Source organism: Lactuca serriola, chromosome 1, assembly GCF_051521515.1.
Source record: "Lactuca serriola cultivar US96UC23 chromosome 1, Lser_US96UC23_V15, whole genome shotgun sequence".
Lineage (NCBI taxonomy): Eukaryota > Viridiplantae > Streptophyta > Magnoliopsida > Asterales > Asteraceae > Lactuca > Lactuca serriola.
In genome coordinates, this window is record NC_136408.1 from 8,448,953 (window position 1) to 8,468,221 (window position 19,269).

The window sequence follows — 19,269 nt, forward strand, 5'->3', positions numbered from 1 at the left end:
TTCTTCTTTCTATCCACTCTTGTACCTCCCGGTGACCCGTGTCCTGCCTTGCTGTAAACTCCTCTCATGCTGCTTGCATGTTTCATCTCGGTCCGATTCCATGTCTTTGCTGTTGTTGTGGCTGGTCTTTCTGAAAATCATCAATAAACTGTTCATCCTTATCCCCTGCTCCAAATGGGGTGTTGTATAGGACAAATGTATGGCAGAGTACCTCACAACATGTATCCCCATTCTAATATGTAACATATGGTCCGCGTTTGATAGTGCAACATAGTCGGCACACCCCCCCCCCCCCCCAATCGCCTTTATCTCGACATATATGACTCGGGAGTTGGAGAACAGGACTAGGGCCCCATGAGCAACATCTTACCAACACTTTTTCTGTTATATTCCCACTGCATTTAGATCTCATCTTTCACATTGTTGTGGGAAGGCATGTTCCGAGGGACTCTGCTATGCATCTGTCATATACACCCCTACTCGGATCGGATCAGGGATGAGTATTTTGTTGATGATTTTCAGAGAGACCAACAACAACAGCATGGACATGCAGCCGAGGGATGAGTAGTTTGTTGATGATTTTCAGAGAGACCAAAAACAACAGCATAGACATGCAGCTGAACTAAGATGGAACATATGGGCAGTATGGGAGGAATTCACAACGAGGCAGGAAACAAGTCACCCAGAGGTGTAGGAGTGGATGACAAGGACTGATCATTGGATGGAAGGCACTGATACGACTTTGGTTGACATTAATGAGCCCGTCAAGTCGGCTTTACATGTGACAATGTACCGGTACTGTATTGTCAACTACACCAAACTTTATACATTTTGATGATTTTGTAAGATCGATTTTTGGGTTTCTTCCATTATACCCACGATACCCTTGGTAGTAGATATTGGTGAGATCTCTTTTGATTTTCTTTTATGGTTGTTCGATTAAGACATTTTTCTTTTATTTTTCATTTTAATTTTAATGTTTTATTTGAGATGAATGTTCTTTACGTTTAACTTATTTTATTATCTCATTCCATCGAATTTGGTTGTATGATATCTATGATGAGTTGGTAGATTCTTATGTAACTTTTCAAGAAGGAAAATGATAGGAATTGTATACATTAAATCATAATTGTAGCTATAGAATTGGGTTTTTAGAAATTGAAAGTAATGTTGATGTTTTGTAGGTTGCTAAACCGTTTGTGTAATCAATTAGAAAAATAGATAATTTCTAAAAATTAATGTCTTGTAGACTGCCAAATTATAACCCTGTTTGTTGAAGTTAGGGGTATGCAAAAAAACCGCAAAACCGAAAAACCGAGCCGAACCGGTCAATCCGAAACCGAAAAAACCGAAATCGAAAAAAACCGTAACCGAAAAAAACCGAAACCGAAAAAACCGGATATCAACGGGTCGGTTTTTGGTTTTCATGTTTAGGTATCCGCGGATACCCGAACCGAACCGTTTGATAATATATATATATATATATATATATATATATATATATATATATATATATATATATATAAATTAATACTAATGAAATAATTTTTTTTCACTTTATTTATATATATATATATATATATATATATATATATATATATATATATATATATATATATATATATATAAATAAAGTAAAAAAAAAATTATTTCATTAGTATTATTTTGATCGATCTACGAGTTCAATAACCTAAACAAAAATCCATATCGACAACTCCAATTTTGTAATTCTAAATTCATTTGTTTTTCTTGTTATTTTTATTATTGTATTTATTATATAACTTATAATATATGATATTTGAACTTCATTACGTTTTTTAAACTTCATTATGTTTTTTTAAACTCTTTGACTTACTAATTTTAAGAAAGAGATAACTAAAATGGATTGTAGTTTCAATTGAATTTAATTTTTTATATTTTACCTGGTACCCGTGAACCGAACCGTGGTTACCCGCTTTCATACGGTTCGGTTTTTTTGTCAATACGGTTCGGTTTCGGTCACTGCGCATGAGGAACATATGATTAGCCTTAGGATACATGTGCATGTAATCATATATGACTAATATTGAGTGGAACTTGCAAAACAAAAGGGACTGTTTGAAGCCGAACATGGTCCTTCATGGCTTCGTAATGTTCAACAATTCATGAAAGTAGTGTCATTCTTGGACAAACACACATCAATTCAACACATTTAATACAATTTAATGTGTCATTTAATACAATTTAATGTGTTCCCAAAATAACTCGATTAACTGCCACAAGATAAAGACTCTCAACATAAGGAAAAGAGAATGATTGTGATATGTATACATCTTGTGTCGAGCTCATTGGCTTTATTGAATTAGTATGTGTGTTGTTCGGTCATGGTAACATGGTAACAGGTTGTTCCCTTTCATTCTCAATTTTTTTCAGTTGTGTCTTCTTGCGACCATATTTTCTTTGTAAAATTTTTACATATCTTCAAATCTAAAAAATGTGAGATCATGAGAAAGTTTGTGAAAGATTTGAGGCATGCCAATAGTACCAAGATGGGGTCGCTAGAAAATTTCTTACATTTGTCCAAGAGCCAAGGTGGCTTATCAAGAAAGCCGGTGCTCTCGTGCAATGCTATTTGGTGTATAGATTGCAATCATTCTCTTCTCCATCAACCGAAAGCAAGGCACCCTTTAATCCTTGGTTTGTGCACAAATTTCTTAACTTGAATCAAGTTGTCAAACAACTTTATTTTGTCATGTCTTACCATGACTCTCAAGTACATGAGCGCAATCAAGAATTTAATGAAGTGAATGAGCAGTTTTCTAAATGAGAAGTGGGGACAAATGATCCATGAAAGAATAAAAGCTTCATTGTTTGGAAAGCGTATGAGGAACATATGATTAGCCTTAGGATACATGGCTCATGCAATTGAAATACAAAATGTTCAAAAGAAACTTGAGTGTAATGATGAAACAACAAGTTGGTCATCCTTCTGAAATGATGACTATGAAACGGATCAAACTGAAATTAGAGGGCTAAGATTATTTAAAGCTATGACCATGATGATATGGTTTAGTCGTAATCAAGTAAAAGAAAAGACTCGAAATTAGCTTCTGATTCCTACGCTATGGAAAAAAAAAAAAAAACCATAGAAGCATGTGATAATGATCGAAGTTTTGAGTTAAGACTTCTAATTTGGTTTTCAAATAATTTAAAATTTTGAGTTTTAATGTTCTCGCACTTTATCATGTATAGTTGCAAGTTGCAACTGCCTAAACAAATCCTTGAGCAACCATGTTCATCCTGTTCTTTATGGAAGCAACATCTCTATATTGGTTAGAGATGAGAAGATAGAAGCCTATCCACAAGAGGAACATTTTTGTCAATATTATGCACATTGCAAAATTGAAAATTCATCCAAACAAAAGCTATGATAAGATAATTTTGAAAATTCTTGGAAGTATCTTCTGATTCGTATGTGTTATGATAAAGAATTAGAGCTTGATAATGAGCAAAGTTTTGAGTTAAGTCTTTGTTGATTCGTGCATGTGTAACAAAGTCACATAATGTTGTTGCACTTTTTATAACCTATAGCAACAAATTCAAGAGAAATCCCTTGAGCAACCCTGCAATTCTTGATATAAACATTGGTAAGAATATGCAGAAATTACTGGGGGTGAAAATGGGACCCGGGTACCCCCATTTGAAACTCGAACTGATGTGAGTGATGCTGGTTATGGATCCTAAACTATTACATTTGTGGATTGTATTGGTTAAAAAAATTAATTTCAAGGCTTATAATCATATTTTTTTAATGTTCAGTTTGTAATTCTTACCATTTACGATCTGTATTGATATCATCAATATTAGATCTTGTGAAATAGCATCATCCGGGGAGTTAGCTAAGGGGGTGTTTGGTTCGTAGATTCTTTTTAGTAAATTTGGAACTTTTTTTAAGGTGTTGGAATTCTATGGAATTAAAAACATATGAGGTGTTTGGTTGAAAAAAAAAAGAAAGAAATGGAATTCAATTTAGTTAATTAGTAAATATATTCTAAATTTTCAGCTGTTCAAAAAAAAAAAAAAGTAAATATGTTCTAAATTACAGATTTATATTTATGGGTTGTTTCCTTGATCAAACTTAACCTTCCAAACATAATGATGAACTGCAGATCGGAAATTGGCATGTAACAGCACAGATAAGTTTTCAATCCAACAGTCCCATGCTAAAATCGCTGACTATAATTTTTATAAGTGACATTGACTATATACAATAATCTGTAATATCAACTGAAAGCTATCAAAACCATACGCCAACGCAATTGTTGTAATAAGCCCTAACAAAGGCCATTTAGAAATTGACAAAAAAAAATTATCTCTCCATCTAAAATTAACATGATTTGATCTTTCATTTTACATATTCGGCTTATCAATTCAACGCAAACAAAAAAAAGTTGTGTATGATCTTTGTAATAACATTTTTGGGTACCACACTAAAGTTACTTAAGATTCCCATTTTACTTGTTTCCAAACTTCTTTCCATAGAACGGTTATCTTTTTTTCAGAAAGCATCACTTTCTAGCAAAGGGATAAACATTAAACATATGGTCCTCCTCTTAGGGGCTCATTGATTGCCTTTAACCCAGTCCAGAAGTTTTTGCTCACCAGGTTTGTGTATTTGATGCCAATCAATATTGCCTCTAACTCGGTCCACAACCCTCCAAAATCCTCCGACTCGGTCCAAGGAAAAAAAAAACGTCGGAACGCTTCACGCCTTTGATCTCTTTCAACGCTTCCTCCCACCTCCGCCCGCTAAGGGTCTTTTTCACGCCATCTCCTCCCATATCTATTTAACGCCGTCTGCAACCCTCTTCCATCGGTACTACTTCAAAATTAAATACGTTAGATCGAAGGTCTTTCAAAATTGTGCCTTCCACCTCCATCACCGATTTATGATATAAACCCAGCTACCCATGTTCATACAAAGATCGAAGATCTTTTAAAATTGCATCTTCACGAATTATGCTCTAATTTGTGCATTGACGCCTTTGCTCTAGCTCAATCAATTAAGGTCTTCACCACATGCTAATGGTATGTAATGGTGTATGGAGTTAGCCCATACACAAAAGCATCCGACACAAGACAATTACTTACCAGGTCTGCCAAAGCCTTACTAGGATAGAATGGAAATGAAGGGTAGATATGAAAGGACAACCGGATAGAAAAATAGAACAATTCTCTAGATTCCTACACATTAAAAGGAGATCTATCAAGTACACAAGATCCAATATTATATTAGTAGACTATTACACTAACTAATATAATATTATCATGGTCTTTCCTTCCCTGCTATTTAGAGGAAGGGAAGGAACAATACGGTTTTGTCAATTTCGCTAAATTTGTCCTGGATTTAGTTTTGAGTGCATGTGAATTTCCTTTTGATTTTGGGTTTATGATTCTATAACAGACCCATGGTTTGATAAGTTTCTTTTATGGTTTGATGTAGTTTATTTTTTTGGATTTGCAACTACAACGGTCTATCTTTGTGTCCACAGCTGAAAGGAGCCATTAAGCATGAATGTAGAGGAAAGTCATCCCGGATATTTCTTGAACATTTTTATTTTTTATAAAGTAGTTTATTTGTTATATATTGGTGTTACCCCATAAGAGTTTAGCATGTGATTTATTACGTGTGAGTTTTTAGTAGATGTTTGTATTAGTTTGAAGTCAGATTAAAACGGTGTTTATTTATATGATTAGTGGTGGCTTCGAGCCAGATTTGTAATAAAAAAGGAATGAGATTTATACAGGAAAGGAATGAGTTCAATGCCATTTTCTATAATGAAGACAATTTATATGGTTAAATGTATGTTAAAATTCTCAAACAAGAATGTGTGAAAGTATACAAATGTTAAGAAGTATACAAGTGTCCATTATAAAAGATGTTTGAGGGTAATAGATTCATTTTGCACAATTAGTAAGATGCAAAATCAAACAGTTCCAAACTATCAAAACGAGCCGTTAGGCAATATTGGGTATCTAGCACCTTTGTATTAACTACCTCAAAGAGGCAAAGCGCCCTAGACATATTTCCTTAACATGATTAGGAGACTTGCACACAAATTTTCTCAATAATTAAGAGTAATAAAGATTTACTAAGCAAAACTTATTTCACTATAAAAAAAAAAAAAATAAACCATACTCTTGTACTTGTGCCTAAAAAGATAATATAAAATCTTCGAGAAAATGCTATTGTAGAACAACAATAGTTCGGTGATTTTATCCATTTAGTCACTCAAGTATTTTTTATTTTATTTTGCACAATTAGTCCTTAAAGTAAGCACATACCGTCTAATTAAGGGAATAGGGGAAATTGTCTCCGGTTTACGGGTTAATTGTTGACGTGTCTTGACCTACATTGATACGAATAGACCACGTCATCGTACATGTGGTTACCTTTCTTAAATGGAGCCCTCAATCAAACCAAGTGCAATATGTTCTTACCCCAAATTAGGTTATTGTCTACCTCTCGAAACCATATTCTCAATCGTTATAACCAAAGCAATGTTTGTCTTGTTTGCTAAATCCAGCAACATCCTTCGTCTTGGACACCATGGGGATCATGAACAATGCCCCCAAAGTAAGTAACTGTAAAGATGGTATTAGCATCAAAAGAACTTCTTGTACTATGATAACCCAGCTCGTAGGTTTTGGAACCGCAAAAATTCGTTGGTGAGTATTCCTTATTTTAGTTCCACCCTATTTGGTATCTTTAACTAAAAACTTCACAGATTTATTGTATTCATAACCCTAATTGTATACTCCATTTTTAATTAGTCAAGTGAAGCTCCAAGTTGTAAAATATTTCTTGTGGAAATACAATGAAATAAAGGAGTATTACAAAGACCAAATTCGTAAGATGAGGTATAAGATACGCAGAAAGGAAGATTATAGTGAGGTTGTGAAGGCTAATAAGAAAGTGGTTCAATTGGAGAAAGCTAGGGATGAACTGCAGGAGTTGAGGGAAGATGAGAAGGAAGTTTTCGAGATAGATTTAATGGATTTGAACTGTTAGGACATAATTAATGGTTTATACTTTACTTTTGTTGGGTTTTAGTGTTCTCAGGACCGAATTCTCCATATTCTCGGTGGTGTTTGGACCGAAATCACCTTGTGATTTCGGTGGATGATTTTGGTGGGCTTATAGGACTTCGGTTGGGATTGGGCTTGTTAAGGCTTTGTATTAGGTTTAGTATACAATATATTATCAGCTGTGTATGAAAGAGTTAGTTGGTTGGTGATTTTAAGAAGTTGTTATCGAGTTAGAGAAAAAGAGAGAATCGAGACTAAGAGAATCTTATGTACCCGACTATTGATAATTAATATTGTGCATTGAAGATTTGTGATTATGTTCTTAATTTGCTTTAATTGTTTTGCATTAATCATTGAATTGGGATTCCACACTAATTCTTGTGACTTCGATTGATATACGAAATAGGGTTTTACAATTGATATCAAAGCTACGGTTAGGTATCAATCGAATTGGCCTTAAACGTTAAACGTTTCTTGGAATTGTCTTGATATTTTTGGTGTTTTTAGGTTCTTTTTCGAAAAACTGTTGTTGTTGTTCTTCGTGTTCTTCATTCTATTGGAAACTTTGATCGAAATTGGTTTTGTTAAGTTGCCAATTTTGTGTTTCCGATATTTTTTTGGAGTTTTTTGGCTTTTTTGATTTATTTTTGACGAAATCATTGCCATTGTTCTTCGTGTTCTTCACTATTTTAGAGAGTTTGATCGAGTTTGGCTTTGAAAATCTACAAATTTCGTGTTTTTGGCAATTTTTGGGAGTCTTCGGTCAAAGATTCGGAGTTCTCGGCGGCAAACTCAAGTCCTCGGTTAGGGCTTGCGAGTTCTCGGCGGCCAGTAATCGACTTCGGTTAGGGTTTGTGAGTTCTCAGCCAGTCCTCGGACACACCTTCATTCTCGGTCCTTGCCTCGTAGTTCTCGGTGGCGGCCTCTCGTTCTCGGTTAGGTCAAACATGTTCTCAGTACGACTTCAATCTTCGGTCTGCGTATCCGGTGCGAGTCTTCGGTCAACTCTACTTCTCGGTATTCAAGTTATCGGTCCACGTCTTCGGATAAGTGTCTTCAGTATGCACTTCGGCCTCACATTCTTGGTTAGATTTTCGGATCATCAAGATTTCGACTAAGGCCTCGTTTTCGGTCTAGGAGCTTTGTTCTTGGTCAAGGTTTTTCTTCGGACAAAAGGTTGACCTTCAAGGTTCTCGATCAACAGAGAGTTGACCATTGGTATTTTCGGTATGAGAAGCATTTATTTACACAATCACATTTCGTTCGTTAGTAAATCATGAGTTTTTACAATAATACCAAGAAGGTAAGTGAAACCCCATGCTCTCAGTCTTGTGAAGATAAAATTAATAAATATCGTGAGCATAATGGGTTATTAGTTAGAGAGGTTTTTGACCTTAAAAAGGAAATGTATGAAATTAAGAAAGTCAACAAACCTCTTAAAGAAAAACTAGATGCTCAACATAAAGACTTAATGAGGCTTAGGGAGGAATATAGCACAAAATGTGTTCACCATCGGTATGCTAAAGAGGAAATTGCCAAATTAACTGCCGAACTTGATGCATTCAAAGCTAAATTTAAAGATGCTAAATCTAATTTTAAGAAATTTGATGTTTCAAGTGAGATAGTTGAATATATGATAGATAAGCAATTGAAATGGAAAGATAAGCAGAAAAATGGCTTAGGTTATCATAGTGTACCACCTCCCTTTAATGATAATTATGTTTCTACCTCTGAGACCGTAGAAATAGAAAGACCTGCTTAGTTTGGCTAGCCCCTGTATCAAATTCAGTTAAGACTGAACAATTTAGCCCCACTAAGAGTATTAATGTGAATGATTCTAATACCTCTACTTCATGTGCAGATAAAGTAACTGTGCAAGATGGGTTCGAGCAGAACAAAAATAATTCTAGTTCTGCTGAAAAAGCATCAAAATCTTGTGATGACAATAATCCCACTGTAGAAAAATCTAAGCCACAAAAATTTGTCAAATAGTCTAATACATGTGTGTGTGCTTGTGGAAGGTCTTTGAAACAAACTTCATTTGGACAAGGACCAAGTCACAATCTTATTTATTTGAAAAGACAAACTTGTTTTAACTGTGGGACTCCCATTCACATTACTAAAAATTGCCCACATCATTCATATGTTCCTTACTATAAACAAGGGTGGCAGAACGTGCCAAGAGGGAGATCTTCCAAAAGAAATCCTTTGAGGTCACGTTCAAGCAATGGTGATTGGAATGCTAAAAATGCCAAGAATCAAACTCCCAAAGACAAAAAGGGCATGTCAGACAAGAAACCTAATTCGAGAGATGGTTTTGCCAAACCGAATTCAATGAGGTCGAAGTCATCTCAAGGGTCGCCCTCTAGCTTACACTCACAACACAAGCCCAAATCGAAAGGCAGTCCCAGCCCAAAGGCAAGTGAAAAAGGTCTCATTCGGTCCAACAAGAAAGTACACAAACCAAATTACCAATGGGTTCCTAAAGGTCACATTTCAATATCGTCCAAAAGTCCTGTAACTTCTTCATGTTCCTTATCTGATAAACAGCATATGTCATGGGAAAGAGTATTATGCGTAGATTGTAATGGTAAACCTAGTTTCATAATGGACTGGGTTCTCAAAACCAACCAATCTCGCACTCTGTGCCGGAGCAACTATGGAGGAATATCATCAAAATTTGGTATGGTGGTAGTGGTTGTTCCAAGCACATGATAGGAGACATCTCTCAATTGCACGACCTTCAGAACTTTAATTGAGGGTATGTGTCCTTTGCGGGAAGGGAGATAGAAAAGATCACACAAATGGGGCCCGTATTTAAAGACGTGATGAATTTTGAATATGTTAACTTCGTTCCGGATTTGAAACACAGCTGAGGCTGAATACTTTGCTGTCTCTGCGTGCTGTTCTCAGGTCATCTAGATGCAACTTCAATTGCTGAATTACGGTTTGAATTTTATTTATACTCCTGAGTTTTCTTAAAATGATTCGTTTTAAAGACTAAAAATTGTTTGTTTTGTACATTTTGTATTTTATTTTTGTTGTATTTAAATTTGTTCATATTTCTCCTCTATGCACAAATTTAGAGGGGGAGTTAAAACCAAACAAAAATCATAAAATTCAAAAATCCAAAAATGTTTTATTTTATTTATGTTTTTATTTCTTTTTCAGAAAAATCAAAAATATTTTTATTGTTTTTTAGCGTATTTTAATTTTATTTTTATTCTTAGCTATTTTTATTGTGTGCTAAGTTTATTTTATTTTTATTTTTTATCTCAAAATTTCATTTTACTTAAAAAAACGAATTCAAAAGAAGAAGAGACTCAAGGAGACTGTGTCAGAATTATCTGTGCAAGAAAAGATCTTGAAAGGAATTGTCGGAGTTACACTTCACACTACTCTCACAAGGAATTGGAGACATGAAACTATACAAACTGTCAGTTAGGCAATATCTCTTTAAGAACTGTCGTATCTAAGAAATTGAAAGTCTGAAACTGTACATATTTTCAAATTAGTCTTGTCAGTTATCTTTACCTAAGAACTGTCATGGCACCAGGGTGATTCACCCAACCGCGAAATAGATACTTATGAACATCCCGCCCAGGGTCTTGACATTATTTGTGTCATGCAAAACTGTGGAGACTCAAATGTATTCTCGGATACGTTCTTCGTAGGTAAGGAATTAACGTTTATTGGCACTAGAGCGATACACCTCGCAAGGCACGATTATCGATAAATGTCCCGCCAAAGGGCCTTGACCTCGTGTCATGCTAAATTGTGAAAATATATCCTCGAATATTTTTGTCACTAGATGGTTTTGTGAGTTATTCCTAATCAACTCTCACTAGCACTAGAATGGTAGAATCAGTTGATATTCAGAAACCATTGAACGTCTCGCCAAGGGCCAAGTTAACTTGTTAACTTGAAAAATCGTATTGAGATCTTTGATCGAGGATATGCAGGGGCTAATATTAAAAATAGCCACGAGTAGTTCTCCAATACTCAAAAAATTACAGTGCGTTCCTCCGTGTTCACACAGATACTGTGAGTAGTCATGATACTGGTGAGAAGGGTCTTTATGAAACTGTGATCCACAAGGACTTTTTAATCATGATTACTTTTCAAGACGTATTTGTGCTCGACAAAGAAAATTCATTCGAAGGAACAAGAAGTGAAGATTATTTTTCAACACACAACCTTTCAACTCTAAAAGCAAGGTGAGGTTGTTTTTGAAGTTATGTGACGGATTGCATTGAAGCCTCCTCAATTTATTTGCTGCTATCTATGAACTTGCTGAAGTGATCCAGAAGAATCGGTCTCTCTGTTATTATCTCTAAAGTTTATCAAAGCTAAAAGTGCTGATTTACAAGAACCTATACAAGAAGCCTCTATTCCCAATGTGCGTTCAAAGTCAATTTTTAAAAGGAAGTCCAACTATTCAAGATGAAGTCATTCATGCAGAAATTCATATGTTCGTCTTGAAGTTGTGAAGAAATCAAAGAGAAATGTTGAAGGTCACGAACAAAGAGAAGATTGAAAAGAAAAGAAAGCTATAAACCAAGGGGGAGATTGTTAGGACATAATTAATGGTTTATACTTTAATTTTGTTGGATTTTAGTGTTCTCGGTCCAGGACCGAATTCTCCATGTTCTCTGTGGTGTTTGGACCGAAATCACCTTGTGATTTCGGTGGATGATTTTGGTGGGCTTATAGGATTTCGGTTGGGCTTGGGCTTGTTAAGGCTTTGTATTAGGTTTAGTATATAATGTATTATCAGTTGTATATGAAAGAGTTAGTCGGTTGGTGATTCTAAGAAGCTGTTATCGAGTTAGAGAAAAAGAGAGCACCGAGACTAAGAGAGTCTTATGTACCCGACTATTGATAATTAATAGTGTGCATTGAAAATTTGTGATTGTGTTCTTAATTTGCTTTAATTGCTTTGCATTAATCACTGAATTGGGATTCCACACTAATTCTTGTGACTTCGATTGATACATTAAATAGGGTTTTACATGAACAAGAAAAATGAAATCATGAAGACTTACCTAGGATATGCTAAGTCTTTGATCCGTGTTTTGTTCATTCCAATCATTGAGATGTGGTTGAAGTGTGCCTAATCATCACATCTTACTTTTGATGGTTGATGATATATAATTTCAACCACTCTTTTAGATAATGTATAGGTAGAAAATCATCACATTAGAAAATTTTTGGTTATTAGATGCATGGGTAAATGATTAGGGCAGGTTAATGTATGGTTGTTTGATCAGGGTGGGTACATGAATGGTATGGTAGATATAGGTTTTGGAAATTTGAGAACATTTGTAATTGATAGTCGTGTTGTTATAAACTTTTGTATCTAACTTATATAAATGAATGATCCCATGAATGAATGTCTATGTTTATTCACTTTTGTTATGGTTGTGGTAACCACTTGTTTTGTACTTTTTTCTACTTAATGGAATGCTTGTGGGAAAAGTATTAAACATTATAGGCCATATGGACCACATTGTGTCCTTTTTATGCAATTGAATTATGTATTGGGGCCCCTTGTGTACAAACTTTCATAAGGACAGAATCTAGGACAATTTTAAATTGTCAATATGTGCATTTTGTAAGTTCAAAATACCAATATATGCGTGGCACCATATAATTCCTTGCCATACATGCAACACAACAAGTAACTAAACACAACAATGAACTTAATAACAATAACAACCAAGTTCACATTAGTATCATATTAACATCCAACATAAAGTACATAGATTCAAACAAAGAAAGTGCATTTTCACTTATTCAAAAACAAGAGCTTTAGATTTTGAATTTCTAGGTGCATCTTCATCACCAACTCTCTTGGCCAGTTTCATCTTCACAGTCCTTTCATATTTTTTTCCTTCGGATGTTCTTCAAAATGGTTACAATTGGTTTTAATCTCACCTCTTGTTACACCTGCACCTCACCAACATTGTGTAACACCCATTCCGAGAAGGTTCATTTCTAACCCTAAACTTTTTAAGTTTTCCTTTCTAGTCCATATGTCGTGCGTACTTGGCGTGTACGCATGGCGTACTCATGCATAAGGAACACGTGTTCGCACACATACGTCAGGCGTACTTAGCATGTACACGAGGCGTATGCTGCTCAGACCAAAACCTTGGTTTGAGGGTTTACACCCTATATAATCCACTTTATGGCCCCAAGACCTTCACCCTCATCAACCTCCCCCTAAAAATCGTCCCTCTAGCTAACCCTAATCGTGGAGAGTGCACCTTGAGCTGATTTGTGTGTTTTAGTGGTATTCTTGAAGAAGAAGAAGGTGGTGGAAGGACTTTAGAGCTTGGAAGTAGTTTGGATAAGGGATTCTCACCTTGCTAGCAACCTTCAGGAGGTAAAAAGCTCCTATCTTGATCATCTTTTCTTATAGATCTTGTTATTCCGTTATCTGGGGAATTTTTGGTCCCAACCTTGGTGATTCTAGCATGGCATGCTCTTAACCAAATAAGCCTTCATTTCCAGACCCATTGAGTGTAACAGCCCGAAATCTAAGGTATTATTAAATTATGTTTTTGGGGTGATTTAATAGGGGACTCGGCGAGTTGGAGCCTAGACTCGCCGAGTAGGATCGCAGAATTGGTCGCGGGTTCGCGACTGGACTCGACGAGTCCAGTTATGGACTCGGCGAGTCTACGCTGTTTAGCGAAAACCCTAACCGTTCAAGTTTGGGACGTATAAAGGAGACTTATTGGCCGTCATTATTCATTTTAGCCTTCTGAGAAGAACCCTAAATCGATTGGGTGCATCTGGAGCAAGGATCATAGGCCATTGTTGATTATAGAAGAGTGGTTGTGCAAGGAAGAGAAGAGATTGGCTAAAGGAGCAGCAAGGGGGTCACATTCTGAGGATTGGGGACACAGAGAATACATCATCCAGGTAAGAATTCGTGTATGCTCTGCTATATTGATGTATTTATGGATTTAGGGTTTATGGAACCCTTGTGTGATTAGATTGACTGTTACCCTAGTCCCCTAAACGAGTGTAACCCTGTATTGAGACCTTTGGAGGTCCAGAATGTCCCATGTCTATGCATTTCGGGAATTGATGAAGGTTTTGGATTGGAATCCTTATGCCTTAGGTCAAAATGTAAATTATGAATCACATGGTGTATCATGAGCACTGAAATGAGGACTTCACGTGGTGGATCATCCTAGGAAGGCCAGACCTAGGAATGGTCGAAGCAGTTCTGACCTTAGGATGCAGTTTGAGCGGTTGCATGGCATGGACTCGCCGAGTTCGATGAGCAGACTCGGCGAGTAGCTTGAAGATTAACTGGGACTCGTCGAGTTGTTCTTCAGACTCGGCGAGTTGAGTCGGGGTGGCCCCGCAATTCTTCCAGGAGTAACACGTCGGGTCAAGGAGGATACTCGACGAGTAGATAGGGAATCCCAGAGAGTTGGAGGACGTCTAGACTCGCCGAGTCGCCATGGTACTCGCCGAGTCCGGTCGAGTTGACCGTTGACCGTTGACCAGAGTTGACCTAAGTCTGACTTCTTAGGGATAGTCACACTTAGAAGATATAAGTGTTAATGAGATATGTGATGTTATAGGGAGGTTGTAGCTCGTCGGATTGTGCACGAGTGATTTCAGGATTTGCTAGCTTTCAGCATTCACGAGGTGAGTCTTCTCACTATACTGTACCCGGAAGGGTTGACTGTGTGACCGGAAGGTCAGATATGATATGTGATATGTATGATATATGTGGTAAGCTGTTTGTTATATGTGCTATGTATGTTATGGGCCGGAAGGCGATTATGTTATGGGCCGGAAGGCGTTGTGTTGATGACCGGAAGGTCAGGGCCTGGAAAGGCGTATGTGCGTAAGTTGTATATTGGGGAACTCACTAAGCATTTATGCTTACAGTTGTTATGTATGTGTTTTAGGTACTAGCGAGGACCGTGGGAAGGCGTCGGCGTGATCGATACACACTGAAGGATGCTTTTATGATCTTGGGATTTATTCAATTTGTATTTGATATGACACTTAAATTATTTATGCCTTGTTTTGAATGAAAATACTTTACTTTTAAAATGAAAATTTTGTTTGAAAATTTTGCGTTGTTACATTGAGGGGTCTCGAGTCACAAAAATGAGATCTTGATACTTAGTTCTTCCCCATGCATGCTCTAAAATGTCTTTAGGGATTAAGAAGTTCGGATTGTTGGTATTAAGCACTTAATCGACATGCAAAGTCATAAAGTTGGAAACTTTATGACTCTCAATGGTAATGTGGCATTGGATCAATAATTGGAATGTAGGAACTTAATGCATTAAGCTCTTATTATGGAAAAGGGACGTTGGTGCGTACGTCGTGCGTCCGGGTCAACAGCTCGGTCCCGATCAAGGCTTGTGTACGCCCAACGTACAAGTTGAGTACTCCCCGCGTACTTAGTTGAGTTGACTAATTGACTTTGACCTTTAACCTTTTACCTTTGACCAAGTTTGACCGAGGGGTTTGGGTATTTGACTATTAATTAAGATTAGGTCCTTGGTATTAGTTAGGTGATCGTTGAGCCGATTTTCGGAGCATAGAATTATTCATCTTGCATTCAGACTGAGAGGTGAGTTTTTCCTCACTATACTAGTGGGTTGAAGGCACCAATGTCGGCCCACTAGATTATTTATCCTAACTAGGATAGTGTTATGCTAGCTTGTGGTTGTTTAGTAGATCTATATGATTATCTGTATTTGTTGGCTCTGCATTTATGTTTATCTATTACATATGTCGACATATTGTGTTTGGGTTGAGGCAGTCTTGCTTTGTGTTGTAGGCCAAGACACCCGGGGACAACCGAATAGGTTGTAGGCCCTACGACGTGGTCCAGTCAGGCCGACGGCCCATAGAGCGGTCTGGATAGGCTTTAGGTCCTACAAGGATGTATATTCATGTCGAAAGCTCGTAGATCGGTCCAGATAGGTTGTAGGCTCGGTCAGGCGGTCCACTCAAGTTGGCTGCTCATATTTGTATGCTTGTTTGTTATGTGGTGTGTTGGTACTTTGGGGGAACTCACTAAGCTTTGGCTTACAGTTTTAGTTTATTGTTTCAGGTACTTCTGAGGATCGTGGGAAAGAAAAGGCATGATTGTGCACATCTTCATATGACTGGTTTATTTGGGACACTCTAATATTATGACATCCGAGGGTTATTAACCCTACATAGGAGGGTCTGGGTTCCGTACTAGAGCGGAGTACGACAGGTTCTGATAGATGAAGCCATAAGTCAAGGTTCTCTATCCATCCCGTGGAGACGAAGATGTACCGGGATCTATGCCCTGATTACTAGCGGCCCTGCATGAAGCGAGACGTTCCTTAGTACGTGAAGCGGTGCTTGACCTGCAGGAAGGTCAAGGCCAAACATCAGCGCCCAATGGCAAGATGCACCCTTAGACAGAGCCAGAGGACGATATAGACTCTCAAGGACATGCTACGCACATGTGTTTTGGACTTTGGTGGCAGTTGGGATACGTGTCTTGTTGGATTAGGTGTCTAAATTCATAACTATTTCTGGAATGTACTTGACCCGATTAGCATGGTCCATTTGGGTTGCATGGCATTGCAACACTTGGATAGACTAAATGAGAGAAAGGACACTTAAGGATTATTAATATATTATGAGTTCTAATATATTAATAATATTATTTAATTAGTATTAATCAAAGAATTAATTTGGAATTAATTAAGTGATCAAAAAGAGACTAATTAAATATATGGGGTTGATTGTGTAAATCATCTATTCTTGTATAGTGGGCTAATGATCCATGGTTTGTATGGATTGGGCTAAAACCCATAAGGTGCTCCATGGATAGTCTATGGAGGTTACAAACCCATGGATCATAGAATATGGAAATCCATGACAATTAGGGTTTACATGGTTTAACCTACTTGTGCCACAACTATATAAAGACCCCTATGCAAGCAAAATCGGACTACTACTACTTGTACAAGCAAAAGAGGGCTAGCCGATTTTGAGGTTTAGTGAACTTCTCTCAAGTTTATTCCAAGCGTTGTAGTGTTGTGTGAGACATTTGAGGTATCACACTTGAGGTGCTAGGCTCACAAGGTTCTCAAGGAATCCAAACAACAAAAGGTATGTTCTTCTTCTAGCATTTATGTTTAAAAGTTCCCCATTCTATGCTAGATAGGTTAAGAACCTTGGAAAATCAATTTTGCATTTATCATAGTATAACATAGATCCAAGGTTTCTAGGGTTGCATGTACACCTTAGGAGTGTTAGAATGCTCAAAACCCTACAGTGGTATCAGAGCCTAGGCTTGTTTATTTGATACTTGATGCAAACTTGTTGAAAAAACTCAGTTTTCTGCATTCTGCAACATGAACTCGCCGAGTCCATGGGGGGACTCGACGAGTCCATGAGTTAATTCATCCTACTCGTCGAGTAGGTTCGTGCACTCGACGAGTAGGAGCCCCAAAATGCAGATTTTCGAATTTTGCTGTTGGAAATGGACTAGAAACATTACCCTAAACTGTTTTGGTCTTATAAAACTTGTTTTAGATGGTGTAATGGTTATGCTAATCCATTTTCAATAACTATTATCAAAATTTCAAGTTTTATATGGTTTATTTATGATTCTTGAAATTGTTGATATGCATGTTCATGAACTTATGAGTTTAGAAGACCATATGAATTATTTGTAACTTGCTTGTTAGATTAATTCTTGAGCATTATGTGTTTTAATGGAATCCATAATTTGTCCTAAAGTTATGGATTACCAAAAGTCATCCTTTTAAAGTCCATTATGAAACACATAGGTTACATAAAATGAAAATTCTCTCATTTTAATAAATCATTAACTCATAAGTTATGAAAGATGAAAAGTTTTGAAAGTTACAGAACTTGCCCTCAAGTTTTGGAACATGTAAAGTCACTTTAAAAGCTTTAGTTCCAACCCCTAGAATTTTAAAAGTTAAACTTCAACCTTTATACTTTATAATATTATAAGTTTAATAATAATTATATATGTATAAGAACAAGTCGTTTTACCATTAGTAGACCTCATTCACGAAGCCGGTCTATAAGGGGGGTATAAGGTCGCTGCCTATAAAATGGAAGTTTAATAGGTGTCCACTCTCACCCACCGCTTCCTTGATCGTTGGAGGGTCGTTAGCCGAACGGGTAAAACAAGGACTTTAAATATTGATTAAAAGTATGATCAATATAAAGTAACTAAATGTTTTATAAATTCCCAATCTTAGTTACTTTAGGAAAATGTTAATAAGGTGCTAACTCATGAAATTATACTTTGCACTTTGATTAAGTCATTAGTGGAGCGTGTGTAGTTAACCGGCACACTAACATGGACTTAACAAGATAGGAAAAGGGTGGCTTAAGGTTTATCATAGGTCAGTGGAGTGCGTGTGGTTAACCGGCACATCGATTGAGTGATAAACATTAAGGGTACCAAGTAATTTGCATGGTTACTTCACACCTTGTTTTGTGATCCTCAGCATCCCAGTCACAAAATCTGAAGGGCACACTCGAGATTGAAACATGTCACTGAAAAGTTCAATGAATCTCAAAGAATCTAGGAGTTTCAAAACCAATTAAAACCTAATAGTTTATTTTGTTTTTCATGGTGGAAATTGGTGAATCATCATTCACCTAACTTCAAATATTTTATAGCTTGGATTACGACATCCCTCTTCTAAGTTATAAAATATTGTGTTGGGTCTTAGCCTTAATATTACATGTGGGTGTCTTATTAAGGACTATCTCTATATCTAATCTAAATTTGTCTTTCTTCTTTTCAGATGTCTTCCAACAATGCTGCTTCTGGCTCAAACCCTACCGGCTCCTTCTCTCTCATGAACCTTTGTGGGAGAGTCATCTTCGATGGATCCAACTTTATGGATTGGATTAGGAACATCAAGATGGTCACTCGGTATGAGGACAAGGAATATGTCCTCGACAAGGAGCTTAAGGAACTTGAGTCGTCTGCTACTCCTGAATAGATCGCTGAATACCAGGCACATGAGAGAGATGCTACCAAAGTTGCATGTATCATGTTGGCCACAATGATAGCCGAGATCAAGAAGTCCTATGAGGACTACTACCCTTTTGAGATGCACCAGGATCTTATGGACCTCTACCATTAGAGTGCTCGTCAATAGCGGTATGAAATCATCTCCT